The sequence below is a fragment of the Berghia stephanieae genome, chromosome 9 (assembly GCF_034508935.2).
Source record: "Berghia stephanieae isolate SIO BIC M18660-M18661 chromosome 9, UCSD_Bste_1.3, whole genome shotgun sequence".
Taxonomy (NCBI): Eukaryota; Metazoa; Mollusca; class Gastropoda; order Nudibranchia; family Aeolidiidae; genus Berghia; species Berghia stephanieae.
Window position 1 is genome coordinate 30,603,872 of NC_088368.1, and position 26,151 is coordinate 30,630,022.

The following is a 26,151-nucleotide window of genomic DNA, read 5'->3' on the forward strand; positions in this document are numbered from 1 at the left end:
TACTCGATTTGATTAGACTAGATCCACACTCATACTCGATTTGATTAGACTAGATCCACACTCATACTCGATTTGATTAGACTAGATCCACACTCATACTCGATTTGATTAGACTAGATCCACACTCATACTCGATTTGATTAGACTAGATCCACTCGATTTGATTGAATAACAAAAATAATAATAATAATAATAATAATAATAATAATAATAATAATAATAATAATAATAATAATAATAATAATAATAATAATAATAATAATAATAATAATAATGTACGACATGGTGTTAGTAAAATCAATGTTAGAAAGGGTATGCTATGTACACAGAGACACACCATAAAGCCATCATATGTTAGGTTATCTAAACATGATAAGTCTATATGTATGTGCAACTGATTGAAAGACTTTGGGCGAGATGATGTTGACGATGACGACAACGCTATATCACAGTTTATTTAAAGGGAGAAAGGGAAGAGGAACGACATATTTACAGACAAAAGCGCCGGAGAAATAAGACAAGGGGACTGGGTTAGAGACCAAGAGCAAATTAACCTCATTCCATCACGGAGACGGAAAGCAACCTTAAAAGCGACCACCCCGCCCACCAAAGGAGGTCAAAAGACCCCACCCTAATTTCTCATTTGCGACCGAAAGGTTTACAAGATGAGAAAGACGAAATAGACCAATGAGATTGGAAATGTATAAAAGGAGAGATGACAAATAGACTAATGAGAATGGAAATGTATAAAAAGAGTGATGACAAATAGACCAATGAGACTTGATAGAAGACACAGCAAGCGACCTCCCCGCCCACCAAAGAAGGTCAAAAGATCCTACCCTAATTTCTCATTTGCGACGAAAAGGTTTACAAGATGAGAAGACGAAATCGGCCGATTAGAATGGAAAGGTATAAAAGGAGAGATTGATAAATAGACCAACGAGAATGGAAATGTATAAAAGGAGAGATGACAAATAGACCAATGAGAATGGAAAGGTATAAAAGGAGAGAATAAATATACCAATGAGAACGGAAAGGTATAAAAGGAGAGATTACAAATAGAGGGGATAGAAGACACAGCAAGTGACCTCCCCGCCCACCAAAGGAGGTCAAGAAATCCCACCCTAACTCCTCATTTGCGACCGAAAGGTTTACAAAATGAGAAGACGAAATCGGCCGATTAGAATGGAAAGGTATAAAAAGGAGAGATGACAAATAAAACAATGAGACTGGAAAGGTATAAAAGGAGAGAATAAATATACCAATGAGAACGGAAAGGTATAAAAGGGGAGATTACAAATAGAAGGGATAGAAGACACAGCAAGTGACCTCCCCGCCCACCAAAGGAGGTCAAGAAATCCCACCCTAACTCATTTGCGACCGAAAGGTTTACAAAATGAGAAGACGAAATCGTCTGGTTAGAATGGAAAGATATAAAAAGGATAGATGACAAATAAACCAATGAGAATGGAAAGGAGAGATAATATACCAATGAGAACGGAAAGGTATAAAAGGAGAGATGACCTCCCCGCCCACCAAAGGAGGTCTATAGATCCCACCCTAATTTCTCATTTGCGACCGAAAGGTTTACAAGATGAGAAGACGAAATAGACCGATTAGAATGGAAAGATATAAAAGGAGAAATAACAAATAGACCAATGAGAACGGAGGTATAAAAGGAGAATGACAAATAGACCAATGAGACACGATAGAAGACACAGAAAGTGACCCCCCCCCCCCCGCCCACCAAAGGAGGTCAAAAGATCCCACCCTAACTCCTCAATTGCGACCGAAAAATTTACACGATGAGAAGACGAAAGCGACCGATTAGAATGGAAATATAAAAGGAGATATAAATAGACCAATGAGAATGGAAATGTATAAAAGGAGAGATTACAAATAGACCAATGAGAATGGAAAAGCATTATAGTACAGGGGAGATGAATTGACGATGAGAATGGACAGGTTACACCGAGAGAGACGACAACATAATAATAATAATAATAATAATAATAATAATAATAATAATAATAATAATAATAATAATAATAATAATAAATGGCATTCATATAGCACTTTACCCCGTTGTCACAGGCTCTAAACGCTTCACAATGATATAAAACGAAACCTTACAGTGAGACACGTGTGAAGGAAACGTGATACGAATTTAACAACAACAAAATATGAAAATAATATTGCAACATTATGACGTAAAAAGGTTTAAAAAAGCGAGATTTGAACGTTGTCAACGAATCCGAGCATCTCACGTGTGATGGGAGAGTTCCAACAATGGGGGGGGGGGGGCCGAAAATTGATTGTACACCTATTTTACGCAATGGCGTAGGTTTTGACAAGGATTGATTGATCATTGCTTGACCTCAAGTTTCTATTGGGGACATATATGTTTAGAAGGTCTTTAATATAGGATGGACTGTTCGTGCTCAGGGATTTGTAGACAACAGTACAAATCTTATAGGCAACAGGAAGCCAGTGTAACTCACGGAGAAGAAGAGTTGCTGAAGGGTATTCTTTGTTATTGCGTACAATGAGCCTGGCTGCGTTATTTTGAGCAACCTGAAGTTTGCTAATTGTCTTTAGCTAAATTCGCCCAAAGGGAGTTACAATAGTCCAATTTAGATAAAACAAGGGAATTAATTAAAAGTTCTGCTATATGCTTCGGTATTAAATTACGAATTTTGCTTATTTTTTTCATTTCTATGTACATAGATTGTATGGTGTTATTCACGTGGCTTGTCATGGAAAGAATGATGACGCCAAGGTTTTTTGCTTTATTTGAAAATTCTATTGTGCTATATCCGAGGGTAATAGGTGATTTCTTTGCCTGTTTAAGCATACTCTGCCTTCCACACATTAAAATCTCAGTTTTACTAAAATTTAATTTTAACTTATTGTGGTACATCCAAGATTTAATCTCATTAAACTAAGGGGTGCTGAATCATATATTTGTGTATCATCTGCATAAAAATGATAACTCAGATTGAATCTGGATATCACACTAGAAAGGGGTTGCATATATACAGTAAAAAGGACAGGGCCAAGAACAGAGCCTTGTGGCATTCCAAAATTTAGTAAAACTTGTTCTGACTGAACACCATTCACCACGACATCATCGATCCTGTAAATATGATGTAAACCATTTAAGGGCAATTCCTTTTATGTCGAATGTATTTTCTAGTCTTCTTAACAAAATGTCAAGGTCAAAGGCAGCTGAAAGATCTAAAAGGCATAATACATTGATATTGTTAGCATCAGCATTACATAACAAGTCATTAAAGATTTTAAGAAGTGCCGTTTCAGTACTGTGTTGATGACTGAAAGGGTTGTTCCAAACTGTTGTTCTTAAGATGAGATGTTAATTGTGTAAGTTGACAAAAAAGGTAAATTTGATACAGAAATTGTTTTAATATATTGTGGCCCAGTGATGGTTTCTTCAGAAGTGGTTTGACGAGGGCACTTTTAAAGCACGATAGAACTTCGCCAGTCAGTATGGATGTATTTATGATTGATGTAACGGATGGTAATAATGTATCGATGGAGCTGGCCAAAAGCTGTGCTGGTAGGGGATCAAGGTCGCAGGATCTAATGGGGGCTTTTTTTATCAACTCGATTATGAAACTAGGTGAAACTGGTTGGAACTTGTCTAAAGGGGTACCACAGAATGTATTTGTATCTATAAATGCTTCATACCGATCTAGTTCTGAACGAATGTTATGGATTGTATCTTTAAAAAAGTTGTGTTTGGCAAGTCTCTTTGATTGGTTGTAGATGGTAATGAAGTGCATCTTTCACGTCCAAGTAGATCATTGCAGATGTTAAATAATTGTTTGCAAGATTTAGAAGTGTCGAATTTTGAAAGAAAATTTGTGGTCTTTGCCTTTTTTATAGACCGAAGAGAATGGATGAGTACAAAGTTTTCACTTATGGGGACTTTTACGCCTTCACATAATATATGCATGAGTGGTTGGGATGCTTATAAATAAGCAAAAAATCGATCATATGGTGGTTATGGTGGTGATCATGGTAGTAGTGTAATATCACAGTTTACAAGAAAACGAGAAACAACTATTTGGAAATGACGATGAAAGGACGGGTAGTATCATCAGTCACATTATGAGGCAACTAAAAGTAAAAGCAACAAAAGTAAAACATTTAATAGAAATGTCTAGAATATCATTCACACCAATGAAATGGTGAATGATGTCAAACTACATCTAGAGGCTGCCACCTCACAGAACAATGATCAAAGCGATAGTTGTATCCGAACATGCTGCAGGTAGTAAAAGCGCATTGTAATAAATAAAACTCCCGCCTTGTAAGGCAACGTGTATAGGTTTAGCACCGGATGTTGTCATTCTCAGGGTTGAGGGAGGTAGATATATACATGCATTTAAAGTATGAGGTCTAGCATTAGGCAAACGAAGCCTTAAGCAACCGTACAAATATCGCCCAACAGGTGACATGTCTCGCCCTACATGTTTAGTGGTGCTGTTGGTGATGTAAAAGCGCGTTTTCCTTTGCCGATATATCAGAAATTAGCATGAGCAACTTATTCGAAATTCCCACCCATAAGTTGGGCAACAACGATTGGTTTTGGTGGAAATTGTTGAAGCTGTGTATGTGCGGAAAAAAGGGCGGTAGGGGCAGGAGAAATATTCACCTATTGGGACTTGCCATCAGATAGCAGTTGACCTTGTAATGCTTGTGGAATTTGGGGTGGGAGGTTTGACGCTTACGTCAGCACACTCACACTAAACACAGGTATACGAATTGGTGTCAAATGGGTTTGAACCCAGGTGCAAATAAATAAACGTCTAACATGATTATCACGCCGTGGTTTGGGATGAAGGGAATCTTCAGTGGTTGGGATCAATCATTTGTACGGCGGGTGGGACAAGCCTCTAGTGATTCCTCTGTCTGGGAAAAGATTTGCGGACAAAGTTTTGAGGCCAGGACCACATGCCGTATATCAAGAGAGATCGTGTGACGGAGGAAGAGGCGGATGAGTCGTTCGGTAATGGAGATGGAGCTGGTGTTGAGTCTCAGCAATGGCGGTGAAAGTCTTCATCAAGTAGTTGAGACGGGAAGAAGGTTTGAAAGGGCGTTTTGCCAATGTGTAGAATATTGATGGAGGCTGATAGGTTGGCATACCGTTGGTGGAGGGATATAGAGTTGTCAATTGGGAGAGATCGTACACGATTAAGGATAAGGTTGTATGGAGAGAGGGGTAGTTCGATCAGTGACGCCCTCACAGAGTGGATAGAACATCCCTGCTAGTGATGTAGTGATGACAATGACAATAGTATTGGTCCTCAGGCCTGTCGTTCACGTCCGCCAACCGCCGCGCCAATAAGTATTGGTTGACCGTGGTCTTTATCTTGTAGCTGCCGGTGATTTGGTGATGGATAATCTTGATCCCCGCATTAGCTGGTGTTTCTAAATCGGCTGTAGAGTAGGGCTTTACCCCTGTGGTCGGTGGTGATTTCTTTGTATCAGCCGTACTTGGTGTTGTACCAACTGATTTTCTACTCGTCTCCGAGCATATTCTTGTAGATTATTCCGAACAAACCTTCTTCCGGTCTCGTACAAGGACAATACGATAATTAGAAAAATGATCATCAAAACGTTCTCAATGAACATTTTATGGAATCTAAATCCTTCTCTAGATTTATAGACATCTGTAGAAGAATAAGAAAAGACGCATTAGCACATCTGTATAACAGTAAAGATTGCACAATAGCTGGATGTCAGATCCATAGTATATTTAATATTCCCTTGTAGTACTCACTGAGGAAAGATCATAAACTGATACTGATATAGCCCGATAATGACACGTGGCAAGAAGTAACAAATTAAGGAGCAGGAATTGGGTGCATGATATGAAAAAGTGTATGAAATGGTTCCAGACTTTCATACTGTTGTACGAATACAATCCGCGAGTCATGACATTCCTTTCATACAACTAACGGTGAAAATATGACATGTCGCATATATAAGAAGCGATGCATGGTTTCAATAATAAATCATGGCGTCACGGTTTGTGTGCAGTGCCTTAAAACGCGAGAGACAGCTATCTACTAAATACGGACATTCAATAATAAACAAATATAGAAAGCTCAGTCAAATCGTTGTCGGGTGCTCTTTGGCATGTGACACGAATGCTGAACAACTTTCGCCTCATGCAAATGTTAGTGAAACAAATCGGGAACTGCAATTCATGTTTCACAAACCACAAGAGTAAATAAATCAGGAATCCATGAAGTACCACAAACATTGGATAAACAGATTTGGTCCTGGAATGCTACATTGGAAACGAGCCAAAGGTGAAGTTAATGAAACAAATATTACCATTTAAAGTATGTGATGATGATTTCATACACAACATATCGCATACCATAAAAGGCAACTTTTGCCTCGTGTAAATTGCACTGAAAGGACCATGCGATGCAAGAAACAACAATATGTAACATTCAATAAACTGGCAACTTCATGTGGTGCAACATAGAATGAATAATAATAAATGCGACAAGTCTTGCCTAGAATACTAAATGAGTGGAACCTGGATTACAGGATGAGAAGGCAGTAGCTACTAAAATGGGTGCAATTGGAAGGTGTGAATAATTGGAAACATGTTGTATTCATCATATCACATACTATAAAAGGCAATATTTGCCTCGGGCCTCGCGATTGATGGAACAACCGAGGACCTTTAACCCATGTGTGCTAATTACAAACCAATACTGTATAAAAAAGACCATCCTAATCCTAACCAACCCAAACAACGACACAGACAGCGGTAAAAGGGATTGAAATCTCACATGTGTGATGCAACTTGCCATAACAAACAAATTTACAATAATCAATGTATTTTCATGCTACAAATATAAATACAAATAATAGTGACAGAGGATGATGCAAACGAAACAAACAAAAATCGCCTGTCATGGTATGTGATATGAACGTCATCCAACATATCAAAATACAATAAAAGGCAACTTTCGTCTCTTGGTCTTCACTAAATCACAATAGGAAATAAAACAATAGGGGGGGAAAGTAACAGGAAGCAACTGAAATCTCAGATGGCAATAATCACCGTCGACAACTACAATTAATCCCATTGTAGCAATTCAACCAACATAATACGTGAACGGCCGAGGAAACAAATCGTGCCAAATGCGATGGATAAAAAGAATGCTAGAGCAGGTCAAACAAATACACAATAAAACTTTCCTTCATATCAAGAACTATGTAAAGTACAATTATCAGACCTTACAAACCCATCTCACTTGGTCACGTCCCTGACATGAGTAGAATGTCGAACAGAAATCACCCGTCATGGCTTGTGATATGAATAATACAAAAACACCACATACCATAAAAGGCAACATGTGTTCTAAACAAATACCATTGACCATATCCAAGGAGGTTCGATGACTAGGTAGTGAAAGCATCAGAATGATACCGAATTCCAGCCTTGAGCTTATTTGAAAGAAATCGCCCCTTATGGTTTGTGATACGAGTGACATTCAACATATCACAAATCATCAAAGGCAGCTTTCGCATCCTTGTATTAAAAACGTTTATCGCGTCCTTATTGAGGGCCAGATACACTTTTGGTATAATATAATGGTCTCCTGTATAAAATTGAAGCTTGTGATCTGTCATTTTACATCGGTTTGCCGTCTTCAATAGAAACAGAAATCGCTCTAAGTGGTATGTGATATGAAGGCTCCACAACATAACATTCCAGAAAATACTTTCGTCTCGTCTGTGATGTGATCGTTGTATTCATCATATCACATACCATAAAGGCATCTTTTGCCTCACGATTGAAGGAACACCCGAGGACCTTTAACCAATGTGTGCTAATTAGAAACCAATAGACTGATTAACACGACCATCCTAATCCTAACCAACCCAAACGAAGACAGACAGCCATAAAAGGGGATGTGATATCACACGTCTGCTGCAACTTGCCACAACAAACAAATTCACTATTTACAATAATCAATGTATTTTCATTTTACAAATATAAATACAAATAATAGTGACAGAGGATGTTGCAAACGAAACAAACAAAAATCGCCTGTCATGGTATGTGATATGAACGTCATCCAACATATCAAAATACAATAAAAGGCAACTTTCGTCTCTTCGTCTTCACTAAATCAAATTAGGAAATAAAACAATAGGGGGGAAAAGTAACAGGAAGCAACTGAAATCTCAGATGGCAATAATCACCGTCGACAACTACAATTAATCCCATTGTAGCAATTCAACCAACATAATACGTGAACGGCCGAGGAAGCAACTTCGTGCCAAATGCGATGGATAAAAAGAATGCTAGAGCAGGTCAAACAAATACACAATAAAACTTTCCTTTATATCAAGAACTATGTAAAGTACAATTATCAGACCTTACAAACCCATCTCACTTGGTCACGTCCCTGACATGAGTAGAATGTCGAACAGAAATCACCCGTCATGGCTTGTGATATGAATAATACATACACACCACCATAAAAGGCAACATTTGTTCTAAATAAATACCAATGACCATATCCGACAGAGTAGGTTCGATGAGTGAAAGCATCAGAATGATACCGAATTCCAGCCTTGAGCTTATTTGAAAGAGAAATCGCCCCTTATGGTTTGTGATACGAGTGACATTCAACATATCACAAATCATCAGAGGCAGCTTTCGCATCCTTGTATAAAAAACGTTTATCGCGTCTCTATTGAGGAAAGCCAGATGCCCTTTTTGTATGTAATGGTCTCCTAAGCAAAACTGAAGCTTGTTACATCGGTCTGCTGTCTTCAATAGAAACAGAAATCGCTCTTATTGGTATGTGATATGAAGGCCACAACATACCAACATTCCAGAAACGCAACTTTCGTCTCCTCGTTCCCCCCCCCCCCCCACCCGAAAAAAGCTGACCACAAAACAAAAAAACAAAAAAAAAAAACAATGCATTTTCCTGTGTTGAGTAATTGTGACCAGACACACCGCTGTTAAGGTGAGCAACCAGCCATAACCAGTTGATATTTTATTGATCGCTTCCTTTGAATCGGTCAACCTCCATTTCGGTGACATGATCACGATTTCAACACATGCGCTCAACAAAGCCTTAAATTGGTTTTAAGTACTGTGAAATAAAACAATAGTCCTCTGAATGGGATTGCGATGCCATATATCTGCCAGATTAAATCGGCATCAATATACGGATGCTCGACCCGAAATTGTTGAGGTGTTTGTGGCAGGTCTGAATGAGCCAAACTACGCCTTATCGAAAGCATTTTAAAGCGAGATACTTGCGGTAGGTCTCTGGACATTGCAACTTTCGTAACTACCATAACGATACAATATAAAGGGCATGATGCAATAAGAAAAAAGTTGTCGATAGAAACAGAAATCGCCGTTTTTGGGTTGTGATGAGAACTAGGCCGTCACAAATCACATACCAAAAAAAGACAACCTCCGCACCTGAATGCAACTAGCGTCGGAAGTATGCTGGGAATTATAATTCCAGTACAATATGCCATAATGATACAATATAAATGGCATGATGCAAACAGAAAAAAGTTGTCGATAGAAACAGAAATCGCCGTTTTTGGGTTGTGATGAGAACTAGGCCGTCACAAATCACATACCAAAAAAGACAACCTCCACATCTGAATGCAAATAGCGTCGGAAGTATGCTGGGAATTATAATTTCAGTACAATATGCCACAATGATTCAATATAACGGGCATGATGCAAACAGAAAAAAGTTGTCGATAGAAACAGAAATCGCCGTTTTTGGGGTGTGATGAGAACCAGGCTGTCACAAATCACATACCAAAAGTCAGGAGTATGCTGGGAATCATAATTCCAGTACGATATGCAGTTAGCCATGATTCTTACCATTAAAAATATGCGGCAACAATTACCCTATTTAACGATAAAGATAGGACATATGTGTGATGACGATGATATTCTAATGTCAACCTCGCCAACTCGAACATACCCGTAGTATGCAAACAGAATAAGTTGTCGATAGAAACAGAAATCGCCATTTTTGGGCTGTGATGAGAATTAGGTTGTCTCAGATCACATACCAGAAAATGTAACCTCCGCATCTGAATCCAACTAGCGTCGGAAGTATGCTGGGAATCACACTTCCAGTACAATATGCCAGACATACATGATTCTTACCATTAGAAATATACGACAATTACCTTATTTGAAGATAAAGATAGGGTAGATGAGCATGATAACATTGATAATATCCTAATGTCAACCTCGCCAACTCGAACATAGTATGATATGCATTGGGGATCATTTGGCAACCTCTGCAAAAAGTAAACAACTGGGGCGCATTACATATACCTATATAGATACTGATGGAAACAAAAAAATGGATGCTGCCCAAAGGGACATGTGACGATATCAATGTGCTGCCATCCGTCCCGTGTCACTCCAGGCAACTCGCATTCTATAGTAAAATGGCAATCCCAAGACATAAGGCTTCTGGAAAACTTGTGTGGCGTGGACTGTGGATCAATGACAGTTGCTCTAGAATAGGACTTCACGCACAACAGAACTTGGGGTACTCAATGCGTTGTATAATTACAAACCGTGCCAGGCAACTAGCGTCTTTATGCAGATTTTGTCACCCAGAAGACGAGACCCGTCAAGCTGTCGGAAGACTGGCGTCTACGCTATTAAACAGTAAGCACTGTACAAGGTGGGGTGGGGATAAAGACGTACAATAGAACAATGTACCCAATAGGGTTGTGATATGACTAGCATCCACACATCCCTAACCATACCAGGTAACTCACTCTAATACCAATGATGCGAAACTTTCCTGATCTTTTAATCTCACACTTCGCAGCAACCTCCCTCACCCCCCCCCCCCCACACACACACACAAAATCGGGCACGTGAAAGTTTCCATTTACTGAATTTATTTCCTGGATATGGAACTGGAATCCACCCAAAATGCAGATGGCTTGTTAAGCAATTGGAACCATGAGGCATTGGGATGCAATTGAATGTGAAGCAATCCAATGGCCATTGCTGAACGATGTAGAATAATAGAAAGCAGAGGAATCAAGACAACGCATTATAGAACAGAAGGTACCCGATCGGGCTTGTGATATGATTATTATCTACACATCACTAACCGTACCAGGCAACTCACATCCTTGTACAGATCTTATGATCCAGGAACACTTACTCTAAGAATTGGAATCCATCCAAACTAAAGATGGCTCACTAAGCCATGAGAACCAATGAGATATATTGGAGACTAGGTTCTGTAGCATGGTTGAAAAACGGGAACATCCCCCTCCCCTCGCACACACACACACACACACACACACACACACAATCGGGCACGTGAAAGTATCTATTGGCTGAATTTATTTCCTGGATATGGATTGTAGCCATTGCTCAAGGAAGCAGGGGGATCCGACATTGCACAATAGAACAGAAAGTACCCAATAATAGGGGTGTGATATGAATTTCATCTACACATCACAAACCATACCGGGTAACTCGCATTCTTATACATATCTTGCCATCCAGAAACATGAGACCTGTTGAGTTGCTAGAAGACTGGCGCCTGAAACAGTAAGCACTGTCACGGTGGGGGTGGGGATATATACGCACAACAGAACAGTACCTACACATCTCTAACCATACAAGGCAACCGCACTACAAGGACGCTCTTTGGCAAGCGAAACTCTTAGAACTGGAATCCATCCAAACGGCAGATGGATGTTAAGCAATTGGAACCATGAGGCATTGGGATGCGAATGTATGTGAAGCAATGGCCATGGCTGAACGATGTAAAAGAATTGAAAGAAATCAAGGCAATGCATTATAGAACAGAAGATACCCAATAGGGCTTGTGATATGATTATTATCTACACATCACTAACCGTACCAGGTAACTCACATCCTTGTACAGATCTTATGATCCAGGAACACTAACTCTAAGAATTGGAATCCATCAAGCCATGAGAACCAAGGAGACATTGGAGACGGGAAGAATGGGAATAGCACACGATAGAACAAAGGGCGCTCAATTTGGTTCATTATACTAACCATACCAGGTAACTCATAACGAGACCTATGGAGATGGAATTAACAGACAAGCACACAAATAGCATCTCAAACCACGAGGCCCGTGGAGACCAGATTCCTGGAGTATGAAACAGCAACCATTGCTCAAGGTAGAAACATAGGAAGCCGGGGATTCAACAGAACAAAAAGTACCCAATAGGGTTTTCCAAGCAACTGGAACCGTGATGCATCGGGATGCGATTGTGTGTGAAGCAATGACCATTGCTGAATAATGTAGAAGAAACAGAACAGAAGGTACCCAATAGAGCTTGTGATATGATTATTATCTACACATCACTAACCATATCAGGTATCCTACATTCTTATATAGAACTTGTCATCCAGAAACAGCAGCAAAGCAAATAGATTGAGCCACGAGAACCAAAGCAGCTATTGCAACTCATAATCTTATACAGAACCGGAAACAGCGAGACCCATGGAGATGGGATTAACTAAATTAATTAACACAAGAACAAGTGGCATCTCGGGGTTTCTGGGGGCCTGAAACATTAACAATAGAACAAAGTACCCTATAGGCCTGTGACCTACACATCACCAACCATACCAGGTATGCTACATTCTTATACAGAACTTGTCATTCAGAAACAGCAAACCATAAATAGATTGAGCCACGAGAACCAAGCAGCTATTGGGTCATAAAACATGCCAGGCAACTCATAATCTTATACAAAACTTGTCATCTGGAAACAACGAGACCTATGAGATGGAATTAACAGACAAGCACAAGCGGCATCTCAAGCCATGGGGCTCGTGGAGACCCGATTCTTGGGATATGAAACAGGAACCAATGCTCAAGGTAGAAAAACAGGAAACCGGGGAATCAACAGAGCAGAAAGTACCCAATAGGGTTGTGATATGACTTAACACATCACTAACCATACCGGGTAACTCACATTTTTATACAGATCTTGTTCAGAAACAATGAGACCGGAGATGGAATTCACGCAGACTACAAGTGCAGGTAGCATTTCAAGCCATGAGGACCGTTGAGACCAGTTCCTTGGGCATGAAATAGTAACGATTGCTTATGTGGAAGAACAGGAAGGAAGGGACAATAGAACAGAAAGTACCCAATAGGGGTGTGATATGAATATTATCTACACATCACTAACCCTACCAGGTAATTCGCATTCTTATACAGATCTCGTCATCCAGAAACAAAACGCGTATGACTGGAATCCATATAAACTGTAGACGGCTTTTATAAGCCATGAGGACCATGAAGCTTTTGGGGGCGTTTCTGTATGAAGCAATAGCCATTGCAATTGAATAGGAAGCAAGGGAATCAAGACAACGCATAACAGAACAGAACAGAAGATACCCAATATGGCTTGTGATATGATTAATATCTACACATCACTAACCATACCAGGTAACTCATATCCTTGTACAGATCTAGTCCAGGGACACGAGACTAGTGGAGCTGGAAGTCGCGGATCCTGCAGCGTGAAACTTGTAATTAACTGCCTTGACCAGGCCATCCAATAGAATGAGGAAGAGGAAATACATTACCCAAGGATGCAAGGGAATCAACGCATAACAGAACAGAAGGTACCCAATAGGGTTGTGATATGATTGATATCTACACATCACTAACCATACCAGGTAACTCACATCCTCATACAGATCTTGTCCAGGGACACAAGGCCAGTGGAGTTGGAAATATCGGGTTCAGTAGCGTGAAAAATTCCAACAGCGCCCGACCCAACTATAGATCTGCCACAGGCAACCAATCAAAGAGCCAGAAACTCGAATTTGGCCTATAAGCGAGCCTGAGCTGCCAATGCACTACATGGAAAACGGATGGGGAAACTAGTGGTGATGTGGAGGGTACAGAAAGGGAACTGCCTTATTGAGGTATGTGATATGAATTACAATCGACAAATCACATGCCACGTCAGGCAACTCGCACATTCTCAAATCAATGCTTGGGAGGAATAAGGCAGGACAAAACAGGAGAGGCCTATTGAGGTATGTGATATGAATTGCAACCTACAAAATCACATACCGCACTAGGCAACCCATATTCATTCGATACACTCGTCATAAAATAAAATCTCGGAACCAACAAGAATAAAAATTCCCTCTCACCAACAAGGCACTTCTGAGCTTACAGGGGGGGGGGGGGGGAGAGAGAGAGAGAGAGAGAGAGAGAGAGAGAGAGAGAGAGAGGGAGAGAGAGAGGGGGGGAGAGATAGACACGGAGGCAGGGGAGGAAGTCAGGTCTACTACATGACAGAACAGGAGCTGCCTATTGGGGCATGTGATTGGTGTTGCAATCTACAAATCGCATGCCACACCAGGCAACCCGCATTCCAAACCCAGAGAACATATAATATTGAATCGTCAGATTTAAATATGTAAGAGGACGTCCCCTCATACATATATGTAAGCGTCTACCAAATTTAGAAATTTGGCATCAATTTTTTAAAAAATCTGGATACACTGAAATCCGGACAGGGCAGGTCAGAAGAGTGGGTGGAATCGATATAGAACAGGAGCTGCCCATTGGGGTATGTGATATGATTTGCGATTTCTACAAATCACATGCCACATCAGACAATCCATTCTTGACACGGATCTACGGTCAAAGGCTATTGTACATCCTGATAGCGCCAAAATTAGAGATCAAGATAACCATGCAGTACTGAGTGCATAGAAAGATATGCCGAAAAGGAGCTGCCTTTTGCGGTACGTGATATGAATTGCGATCTACAAATCAAGGACCACACCAGACAACTCACATTCTGAACACGGATCGAGAGACTCCAAAAATATCATTGGCAGTTAAAAAGGATGCTCGTGTTATACTGGAGACGTTCTGATCTACCAAATACCTGGAGATCGAGCCATTCATAGTACCAAAACAAATCCGAAAAACTAGACAAGAAACCGATATCTGCCGTCATTATTTAAAAGTGTATTGTCAAAATCAAACGAGAATGTCCTGGTAACCATGTGAGGGAAAAGACAACTTAGGAATTCCCAAAAAAATCTGTTTTACATCAATAGGAATGCACCATACAGACAAATCTAGACAGGGTAGAATGATAGGAGAGCGGGTGGAGATATATGTGATATGAATGACGATCACTACAAATCACATACAGGCAACCCACATTCATTACAACGATCTCGTGACTATGAATGATGCTTCTAGTACTTTGTATATGCTGATTTGTATTAGCTCTAAGAATTAAGAGATCGAGATAACCCCCATTCACTCCTGAGTGGACAGAGATGTACCGAACAGGAGCTGCCTATTGGGGTATGTGATATGAATTGCGATCAACAAATCACATACCAAATCAGGCAAGCCACATTCCCAATCTTATAACAACCGTGGGATTCAGCTGCCATATCCATACTTAAGACGGATATAGCAACTAAATTCCACGGTTGGTAAAAGGTGCTCCTTACTGTGTACAATCTGGTTCTTCGGCAATCGAAATACCCATTCGGGAGCTACCTATCGGGGTATGTGATATGAATTGCGATCCACAAATCACAAACCACACCAGACAACCCACATTCTTGACACGGATCTAGAAACTAGATCTGATGGTAAAATAAATACTACTGATAACGCAAAGAATTAAGAACGTATACCACATCAGATTACCCTCATTCAACCCTCCTGTGGCATATCCGAAAATTACAAAGATGAGAAGCGGGAGAGGCGCTGCCTATTGGGGCATGTGATATGAATTGCAATCTACAGATCTCATACCACAATAGGCAACCCACATTCCCAACCTTGGGAATATACTACTTTGGCCAAAAGCCACAGTGGAGTGGAGATGAAAAGAGGAAGGGGGGGGGGGCCTCGCTAAGATGCAGAACATGGGAGACCTATTGGGGGGTGTGATATGAATTGCAATCCACAAATTACATACCACACTAGGCAACCCGCACTCGCCTTATTAATGCCTCATTCATATGTTGCTTGAACAACATATTGCCATTCCGAAACGGATTCACCGCTGAAACATCGACAAGGAGAACTAAGGAGACTGACGCAGAGTTAAATGCTACGAAGGTATGTGTGATAAGACCAGGAAATCCGCAAAAATAATGAATATAGGTTAGTACCACACACCAGTTAGTGGACAGGATGGGAAGGATAGGACCAAGGCGGAGCTAATTAGTACGATACAGAACAGGAGCCACCTATTGAGGTATGTGATATGAATTGCAATCGACAAATCAACACACCACACCAGGCAACCTCCATTCTCCAACTCAGAAAATATTTAAAATCACCGAGAGTTGCCATAAATATCTGAAAAGGTCCACACAAAAAAAAAATCGCTCGTAAAGACTTTTCACCCATGACCAAAAATTTTGAGATGCCTGGCGGATTGAAGAGAAGACGGAATAAAGCGGGGTAGGGATGGAGGGTAACATGTTGCTCCAAGAAGTAAAGTGCTAAGGTACAGAACAGGAGCTACCTATTGGGGCATGTGATATGAATGGCAATCGACAAATCGCATACCGCACCAGGCAACCCACATTCTCAACTCTGAACATCTGTCTACCCATAAAATTCCTTAAATATGCGAACACTGGACGATTCCAATCGATTCTATGAATACATTACATAAACCAGAAGACTCATACCATACACTGTTCTGTGTAGACAGGGAAGTAAAAGAAAATAGGGGGGGGGAGGGTTAGAAGCATTCAGTTCGAAGAATGAAGTACGATACAGAACAGAAGCAGCCTCCTGGGGTGTGAGATATGAATTGAAACCTACATATCGCATATAATTCAGAGATTATAATAATATGTCCATAACTAAAGATGCTTAGCGGCCCGGAGAGAAGATGGGAGAAAGGGGACATGAAACCCGTTGCTAAATTACAGAACAGGGGCATGTGATATGAATTGCAACACCACACCAGGCGACTCGCATTCCCAACCCAGAGAACAGAGAACATATATGACCAACAATTAAAATATGTCTAGCCGACAATGGTAGAAGAATGGAGGAGGGGGGGGGGGCATCGCTATGGTACAGAACAGGAGCTGCCTATTGGCGCATGTGATATGAATTGCAATCTACAAATCTCATACCGCACCAGGCAACCCACATTCTCAACTCTGAAAATGTCCAAAATCAAGATTTATTTTACGATTTAAAAATTTTGTCTACCCATAAAATGCCTCAAACTAAACATCCGAACATTGGAGTTTGCATGACCAAATAATATCGTCACAAGAGCTCACACCCTAAAACCCAGAGTATATGTTTCCATGAACAAAAAATTATAAGATGCCTATCGGACGGAAGAGAAGACAGAAGAAAAGGGTGGGGGTGGAGGGTAACCTGTCGCTGCTTGAAGTAAAGTGCTTAAATGCAGAACAGGAGCTACCTATTGGGGCATGTGATATGAATGGCAATCGACAAATCGCATACCGCACCAGGCAACCCACATTCTCAACTAAAAATTTTTAAAAAGAGGGGGGGGGGGGAGGAGGAAGTAAAAACCAGTCAGTTCGAAGTACAATATAGAACAGAATTAGTCTCTGAATTATAAATGCGATATCTAGGTCTCAATCCACAATTCAGAGAATATATCATTACAACCAAAGATGCTTAGCAGCCAGGAGAGAAGGGGAGAAAAGGGACATGAAACCAGTTGCTAAAAAACAGAACAGGAGCTGCCTATTGGGGCATGTGATATGAATTGCAATAAACAAATCACACACCACACCAGGCGTCTCACATTCCCATCCCAGAGAACATATACAACCAACAATTAAAAAAGATGTCTAGCCGACAATGGTAGAAGGTAGGAGAGAAGGGGGTAGGGTGGGGGGGGGGCATCGCTGAGGTACCAGAACAGGAGCTGCCTATTGGGGCATGTGATATGAATTGCAATCTACAAATCTCATACCGCACTAGGCAACTCAAATTCTCAACCCAGAGTTTTCATGATGCATGACAAAATATCGTCACAAGAGCTCACACGCTAAGCCCAGAGAATATATTTCCTTGACCAAAATTTTGGTCACAAGAGCTCACACGCTTAAACCAGAGAATATATTTCCTTGAGCAAAAATTATAAGATGCCTGGCGGACTGAAAAGAAAGGGGGTAGGGGTGGAGGGTAACCCGTCTCTCCTAGGAGTAAAGTGCTAAGGTACAGAACAGGAGCTACCTATTGGGGCATGTGATATGAATGGCAATCGACAAATCGCATACCGCACCAGGCAACCCACATTCTCAACTCTGAAAATGCCCAAAAATTTATTTTACGATTTAAGAAACTGGTTACAAACTGAAAATGCCTTAAATATCCAAACATTGGCCGATTCTAATCGATTCTAAGAATACAGTACACAAACTGTAGAAGACTCGTACCATTCAGTTATGCAGACAGGGAAGTGTAAAAAAAAAGGGGGGGGGGGGTGGTAAAAAATGGTCAGTTCGAAGTACGATATAGAAGAGAAGCAGTCTCTTGAGGAGAAAGGGGACATGATACCCGTTGCTGAAATACAGAACAGGAGCTGCCTATTGGGGCATGTGATATGAATTGCAATAAACAAATCACACACCACAACAAGCAACTCACATTCTCATCCCAGAGAACATAATGACTTAGATGCCAAGACGATAATGGTAAAGCTAGAAAAATAAAAGAGGGTGAGGGGCCTGTCATTAAGATACAGAATAGGAGCTGCCTATTGGGGCATGTGATGTTAATTGCAATTTAACAAATCACATACCGCAACAAGTAACCCACATTCCCATCTCAGAGAACATAATGACCTAGAGGGAGAGAAAAGGGGGAGGGGGGGGGGGTGAGCCTGTCATCAAGGTACAGAACAGGAGCTGCCTATCGGGGCATGTGATATGAATTGCAATCGACAAATCTCATACCACACCAGGCAACTCACATTCCCAACCTAGAGAGTTTACTTTAACAACCAAAAATTGAACGGTGCTCGACGGACATTGAAGAACCTAGAGAGAGAGAGAGAGAGAGAGAGAGAGAGAGAGAGAGAGAGGGGGGGGGGGTCTGTGTTCAAGACACAGAATGGGACAAGCCGATTGGGTATGTGATATGAAATGCAGTCTATAAATACGACACCAGGCACCCCACATTCAAGACTACAGCAGCACCCTATCCCAAATTTCAGAGATGGTTAATGGACAGAGAGGAGGGTTCGACACCCGATACACATCAGGGAGGGGACATGCCAAATAATGGTCACAAGAGCCTAGCCGTAGAAACTAATAAGGCCAGAGATCGCTATCTTAGATATTCCTAACTCACAAGAATCGCAAAACCCAAAATAATGGTCTGACTGCAGACGCAGCAATGACAGTAGGTAAGACATTACACAATAAAACAAAATGAGTTTTCATCAAGAGCCAAGATTCGTTTCTTCACATATATGCCGAATTTTCTTCACATTCGATCAAGCCTCCAAATCTATAACAGCAAAATGCCGTAACAGACGGACATTAAGCCCAATTGGCAATCTGCGACAACTCTGCAAGACCATCAAAACGTGTTTATATTCATTGATTCATCCCTTGACCAGGGTGTGCATTTTTATTCAGAATGACCTACCGTTACCCTAAATTCAGCTTACGGAGTGGATTTTGCTAACAGAAGAATGTCCCCATTGTCTGTGATGCGACTGATTTTTACGCATATCACAAACAATAAAGGAGAGCTTCCATTCCAACAACAGTCGCATTGCGGTCACTCGTGCAATAGTTTTCATCACCGATAACTGCGGATGACGAGGTAAGACAGTCGTTCGTTCTTCAATGATTCTCCAAGGAACAAGTCCCATGGAAGCCCGAATCAGACGTTGGGGCAAACAGAAGGAGCTCTCGCAAGGTCTGTGATGTATTCATCATTACAATACGTCACAAGACAGTGAAGGGCTAATTCCATTTCAACTCTTGACTATGAACTATAACAGGGATGTCTTGGAGATGTGAATGATGATAATGACAAACGCTTTTGTAGCGCCTTCCGTGGAAACCTCGCACCGAATAATAAACTATACATCATAATACACAACCAATCCAACTACATTAACAAAAATAAACCGACACTAAAACAGTACCACAATAACAATGCATCAATAGAGCATATTACAATATTACAAGTGCTTAACAAACAAGGAATTCAAATTAAGGAAAACTGGGTTGAGATATAAAAATACCCCGATATATAAAATCAGGACAATAATAAGTACAATAACCGAATGAAGTTGGTAGACTTTGTCAATAGAAGAAAGCTTTTGTTGCTTGTAATACAAATCATTTCTATGCATATCACAAACAACGAAGAGCAGCTACCATTCCATCAGCCATACTCTTGTAGTAGTTTACATCACCGATTACTGCGGGGACCAGGTATGAGATTAAGTCCCTTGATTGGGCAAAAGAAAGGAGTCCTTGCCAAAGCTGTGATATAATCATAACAATACATCAGTTCATGCAGGGCCACTGCCATTCCAACTCTCAAAAATGAAATGAGAAAAATTGCACTTGCGATTGAGTACCCCCCTTCCCCCCACGAAAAAAAATGTTACTCCGACAGGGAAACTTTCGGTAAAATAGCAGTCATCCCCGATAACTCTTGGACGATCAAACAGAAAATATACCATGATTACGCCCCTTGGGTCAAAATAAGAATGTGTGGGGGGAAAAAATTATAATTGAAATCTATATCGAGTTGCCGAATTGTTACGATCTCCGTAATGGCTCGTTACGTAAAAGAACATTTAATCTGCGATAACTCTCGTGCGATCAAGCGACATGGAAAATATTACCAGTTTACGCCCCCTGGGTGAGAGAGAGAGAGAGAGTGAGAGTGAGAGAGAGTGAGAGAGAGAGAGAGTGTGAGAGAGAGAGTGAGAGAGAGAGAGTGAGAGAGAGAGAGCTTCCATTCCAACAGTCGCATTGCGATCACTCCTGCAATAGATTTCATCACCGATAACTGCGGATGACGAGGTGTGATTATGATAGTCGATCGTTTTACAGGGATTAAGTCCCCTGGAAGCCCGAATCGGAGGTTAGGGGCAAACAGAAGGAGCTCTCGCAAGGTCTGTGATGTATTCATCATTACAATACGTCACAAGACAGTGAAGGGCTAATTCCATTTCAACTAGTGACAATGAACTATAGCAACAGGGGTGTCTTGGAGATATGAATGATGACAAACGCTTTAGTATTGCCATCGGCGGAAACCTCGCACCGAATAATAAACTATACCACTCCAACTACAGTACGATAACAATATAAACCGACACTAAAACAGTACAAGTACCACAATAACAATACATCAAGAGAGCGAAATGCTCGTTTCAATATTACAAGTGCATAACAAAAGGCTTAGTGATCCATCAAGGAATTCAAATTAAAGGAAAACTAGGTTCAAATATAAAAATACCCCAATATATAAAATCAGGACAATAAGTACCATAACCGAATGAAGACGGTCGACTTTGTAAACAGAAGAAAGCTATTGTTTGTAATGCAAATCATTTCTATGCATATTATAAACAACGAAGAGCAGCTACCATTCCATCAGTCATACTCTTGTAGTATCAAGGCAATCTCGAGAGCATTAGTAGTATTCATCACCGATTACTGCGTGTGACCAAGTATGAGAATAGTTTTACATGGATTAAGTCCCTTGATTGGGAAAACTAAATGAGCCCTTGCCAAAGCTGTGATGTAATCTCAGTTCATGCAGGGCTACTTTCATTCCAACTCTCAAAAACGAAATTAGTAAAATTGCATTTGCAGCTTGACTGAACAATAAATAAAAAAAACTCGCCTCCTCAACTTAAAGGCTACTCGGCATCGAACTATCGAACGGTCCAAGTTTAATTTCCAGAGTGCTCTTCAAGTTTACTTTCCCGAACTAAAAATTGCTCACTGGACCGACACACAGCAGTGAATCAGTGAATGGATAGTTGAGCGTTAGATCTGGCGGAAAGTACTTTGCGATAGACTGGCGTCCTGTCCAAAGGAAAGCAAGCAATTGCTATAGTCCGTTTCACGCTATAGAAAGTCCACGGGGACTACTACTTTTTAAAGCGTATGGAAACGCCAGCACTGCTGTGACTGTAATACCGGACAAACTCAAAAGCTGTCCATCCGTCTCATCGTACAATACTAATACTTAGTTTCAGAATCATGACCTACTAAATGAAGTAAAATTAAAATATTTAACTCACAATTAATTTTCAACTACTTATCTATTCATTTATTCCCATCTACTTACTCCATTCTTCAGACTAAAACTAAATGTAAAAAATCCATAGTTCGTGGGGAAAATTTTGATCAATTATTTTACAAATCAGAATAATATGAATTATATTTATACAATGATATGAATTATATTTAGCACAATAATATGAAGGCGATTTTTACCAAGTAAAACAGACTTAAGAAAAAAAAACATACAAATTGATAAGGTTTTATTGCTTACCATCAATTCGCTGGTGTGTTATGTCTATTCTTGATGAACGGCCGGTTGATGAACTGACAGACCCCATGTTGAATTGATCAGTCTTCCTACTTGTCTTGTCTTGTCCCTCAGAAAACACAAACCGAAATGAAATTTCTAGTTTTTTTCGACTTTCGGAATATTAGCTAATTAATTATTTTTAATTTTGTTAGGATTTTAACTCGAGACTTAAATTTTTGCGGAGAAGTCCAATAATGAGAAATCATGAATGCGTCAAGATACGTCTTGCGAAATCATACTGAAGTTTGAGACTCCATCTTTGAGTTTATAAACCCTAAGCTCATCAAAGGCGCCTCGACTCCTGATTGGTCAGACGTACTGGGTGGCCGTACGCCAAGTCATTACAGCCACTCAACATATTCTTTAGGTGCGGCGGGGCCTACCTACATAATATATGCTCTGTACAGGAGAAGTGGACACACTTGCCCGAGGGTGTCAATTTGCCAAGGTGGACAGTGTTTCATCGATTAGTGGGAGGAGCCAATTTTGGCGCCAACAGAATGTAGTTTTTGGAATAATGAATTTGGTGGTGAATTTTTGTTATTTTTAATTTTTTTTTTTGAGGGGGGGGGGGGGGATTTCCACTCTTTTCCCGTGGATTCGCCACGGCCCTCGCAAGTAGCATGGTGAATCAGTGGAAAAGCTCTCATGTAAATGACCGTTTACAATGTGTGCAAAAAATAATGAGCAAATAAAATGCAGTAATATGCAAAAAAGAGAAGAAAATACACGTATATAGCGCAATGTTAACAATCAATTAATGCATTACTTTAAAAAAAAAAAAAGATTTGAAATCAAATCGCCCACACCCAATTTTAATTGACTTTAGATGGTCATTAATCTAATGGATATGGAAGGATAATAATATAACTTTAGTGCTGGGGGGGGGGGGGGGGGGGAGATACCACTCAGGACTTTTCACTTTTTAAAAAAATCCTGTGCTCTCGAATTAATTACAAAATTTCATTTCTAAAGAGTCGATTCATCAAGGTTCGCACATGAAGCACGAGGAATCAGTGGAAATGCGCAATATAAATTTATTTACATATTTTAAAATTATGCAAAACTAATGGGAAAGAAGCCCGAAAATTCTAGAATAATATATTTTTCATTAATTTTTAAGTTGATTCCGTGATTTGTAAAGTTTGCGGTGTTAATATTACAAATTTACTTTGGAGACTGGTTTTGCGACTATGTGGTTTATGCTACGACACTCGCTTTCAGATCAGAAGGCCCGGGTTCGAGCCTCGCTCTGGGCATAGTTGAGTTCTTGGAAAAGACTCGTCTCACATTCTCTTACAGTACTCAAGTGTAAAATGAGTACCTGGTCTTTAACAGCTTTGTCTGTCGAAAAAAAATGCATTATCGCCTAAAAGACGTCATGACTCGTTCCACATGTTACGTGTTGCTGTTGGTCAGGGATCATTTGCAAAGCGCTTTGATCACGTTTAGTGGATATTGCTCAATATAAAAAGCTCAAAATTTATTTGTCAGAATGATACACAAAGGAAAATGGACGAGGGTGAACAGGAGACTTATTGTACTGTTTAAAATTGAAAGGGTTTCATGCCCCTTAAACACGAAGGAAAAATATATGGAAGGGCTTCATAATGATGAGGATGTTACTTTTGCGATTACTGGTATAGCACTCGCCTTGTGGTCTATGGACAATGGACCCGGAATACGAGTACAGCGAAAAAAAAAAATAAAAAAAAAGTTTTTTGGAAAAGGCTCGTTATTGTAAAGCGAGTTCATGGTCAATATGTCTACAGAGCTGCCCATTTGAAATGTTAAAAATTCGTAGGGGAAAAAATGAAAAGGTCACAATAAATAGCATTACAAATCAATTATTTGCCCTCAGCATAATCAAAATAGTCTCCAAAGTCCTATAGCCTATACAGTATCTAAAGCAACCAATCTCTTCTCTAGCTGAGGTCAAAAATTGGTAATTCTACGAATATTTCGTAGGTCTTAAATATTTTGCCAACCCTCGGCTAAACCGGACCGGTCTCTAACGAAAAATCGTAGAATTACTCAAATCTGAGCATCTCTAAGCAATTAAAATTGATTGAACATTCAATTTGATGCCAGACTTTCGTTAGGGTTGATGGGGTTTCGGGTGTGTGTGTGTGGGGGGGGGGGGGGGGGGTCTCCCAGATAAATAAAATCAAATCCTCTTTTGGCACGCTGTGAAACTTCGGAAGTCCTTCCGTATATTTTATTTTTCGGAAAGGGGGGGGGGGGTTGTTTCTGCTATTCAAACAAAAAGAATTTTTTAATGTAGCAAGCAAATTTTGCTTGAAACGAAAATGGAGAACGATTTGCAAATCGTAAGAACTGTAGAAGCAAAATATATATTTGAAAAGTCATTGAAGTGGCGTCGCGCCTGTATATGGAATTTCTCCCAACAGCAACCTTAATATAGGACGAGACATGATGCCTGGTAGGCGATATCATTTTTTCATATATTTTTTTCTGACTGAGACAGCGCTGTTAACATTGTACACTTGAGTAAGGTGAGAGTGTCGAGTCTTTTCCAAGGAGTCGACTATGCGCCACTCAGAGCGGGACTCGAAATATTCATATATTTATATAATATAATACGTTTATTATCGGGTAAAGACGGGTAACAGTATAAGGAAAAGAGGATTCTAAAATGATTAGAAATCAAAGGCAGGTTATTACACACGACCTTAAGTGTGAAAGCTCCCCAAGTCTCAAAATTTGGAAGAGAAAAAATAAGCCTTTGTATTGCGGAATATCCACTCAAATGTACGCAAATCGTTTTACGTGGGGTCGCAAGTAATCTGACGATGCAGGACGTGGCACTATTATTTCTTTCCAGGAGAGAAATTCCATATACAGACGTCACTTCAATGACTATTGGAAAATATACCTGCTCACCTGAAGTCAAAATTAAAATTTTATTCATTTAGTTTGGAAAGGTAGGTTTAATATTAAATCGATATATTTTGCGTCTGCAATTAGGATTTTTAAAAATTTAGGATTGGAACGCCCGGGACTCTCGGGCATAACTGATAACCAAGATGGCCACAACTTTCGCTAGACTGAAAAATTTTTAAACCATAAATGTAATGAAAACTCATTTTAGTGGTCAATTAACTATTTGAAGTTTAGCAATTAAATTTTCTCAAAGTCATTGAATTGGCACCTGCTTATGGCATTTCACCCTTTTCTGTTTAGACAATGCTGTTATCGGCTATGCTGGGTGCTCATTTACACCCGACTTTGTTGAGAAAATGTAATTTAATGTGAACAAAGAGCCTTTTCCAAAGATTTAATTTTCTTTGCCCATGGCGGGATTCGAGCTACGATCTAAATAAAGATGGCACCCGAGTATCATACATATCACTATTTCCTATTGAAGCCAGCCTTTCGACCTCCACAAGTTGGCGGAGACTGATCCAAAGACCATCAACGGGCCACCGATGAACTCATACCTAGGACTTCATAATATTCTATAGAGATGTCA

The 26,151-nt window shown here is 40.1% G+C and overlaps 2 protein-coding genes and 1 long non-coding RNA gene across 3 annotated transcripts in view; 1 reads left to right on the plus strand and 2 right to left on the minus strand.

Moving 5' to 3' along the window:
- LOC144980036 (WD repeat-containing protein 47-like) overlaps positions 1-26,151 on the plus strand; it is a 109,151-nt gene that overhangs the window by 34,069 nt on the left and 48,931 nt on the right. The gene's annotated exons all lie outside the window — the stretch shown is intronic.
- LOC144980037 (monocarboxylate transporter 9-like) overlaps positions 1-26,151 on the minus strand; it is a 44,372-nt gene that overhangs the window by 17,892 nt on the left and 329 nt on the right. The gene's annotated exons all lie outside the window — the stretch shown is intronic.
- Positions 37-22,875, minus strand: LOC144980038 (uncharacterized). The gene is made up of 2 exons (XR_013646814.1): positions 22,620-22,875; positions 37-5,696 (listed from the first exon to the last, which is right to left on the minus strand). It is a non-coding gene; the product is annotated as an uncharacterized LOC144980038 (long non-coding RNA).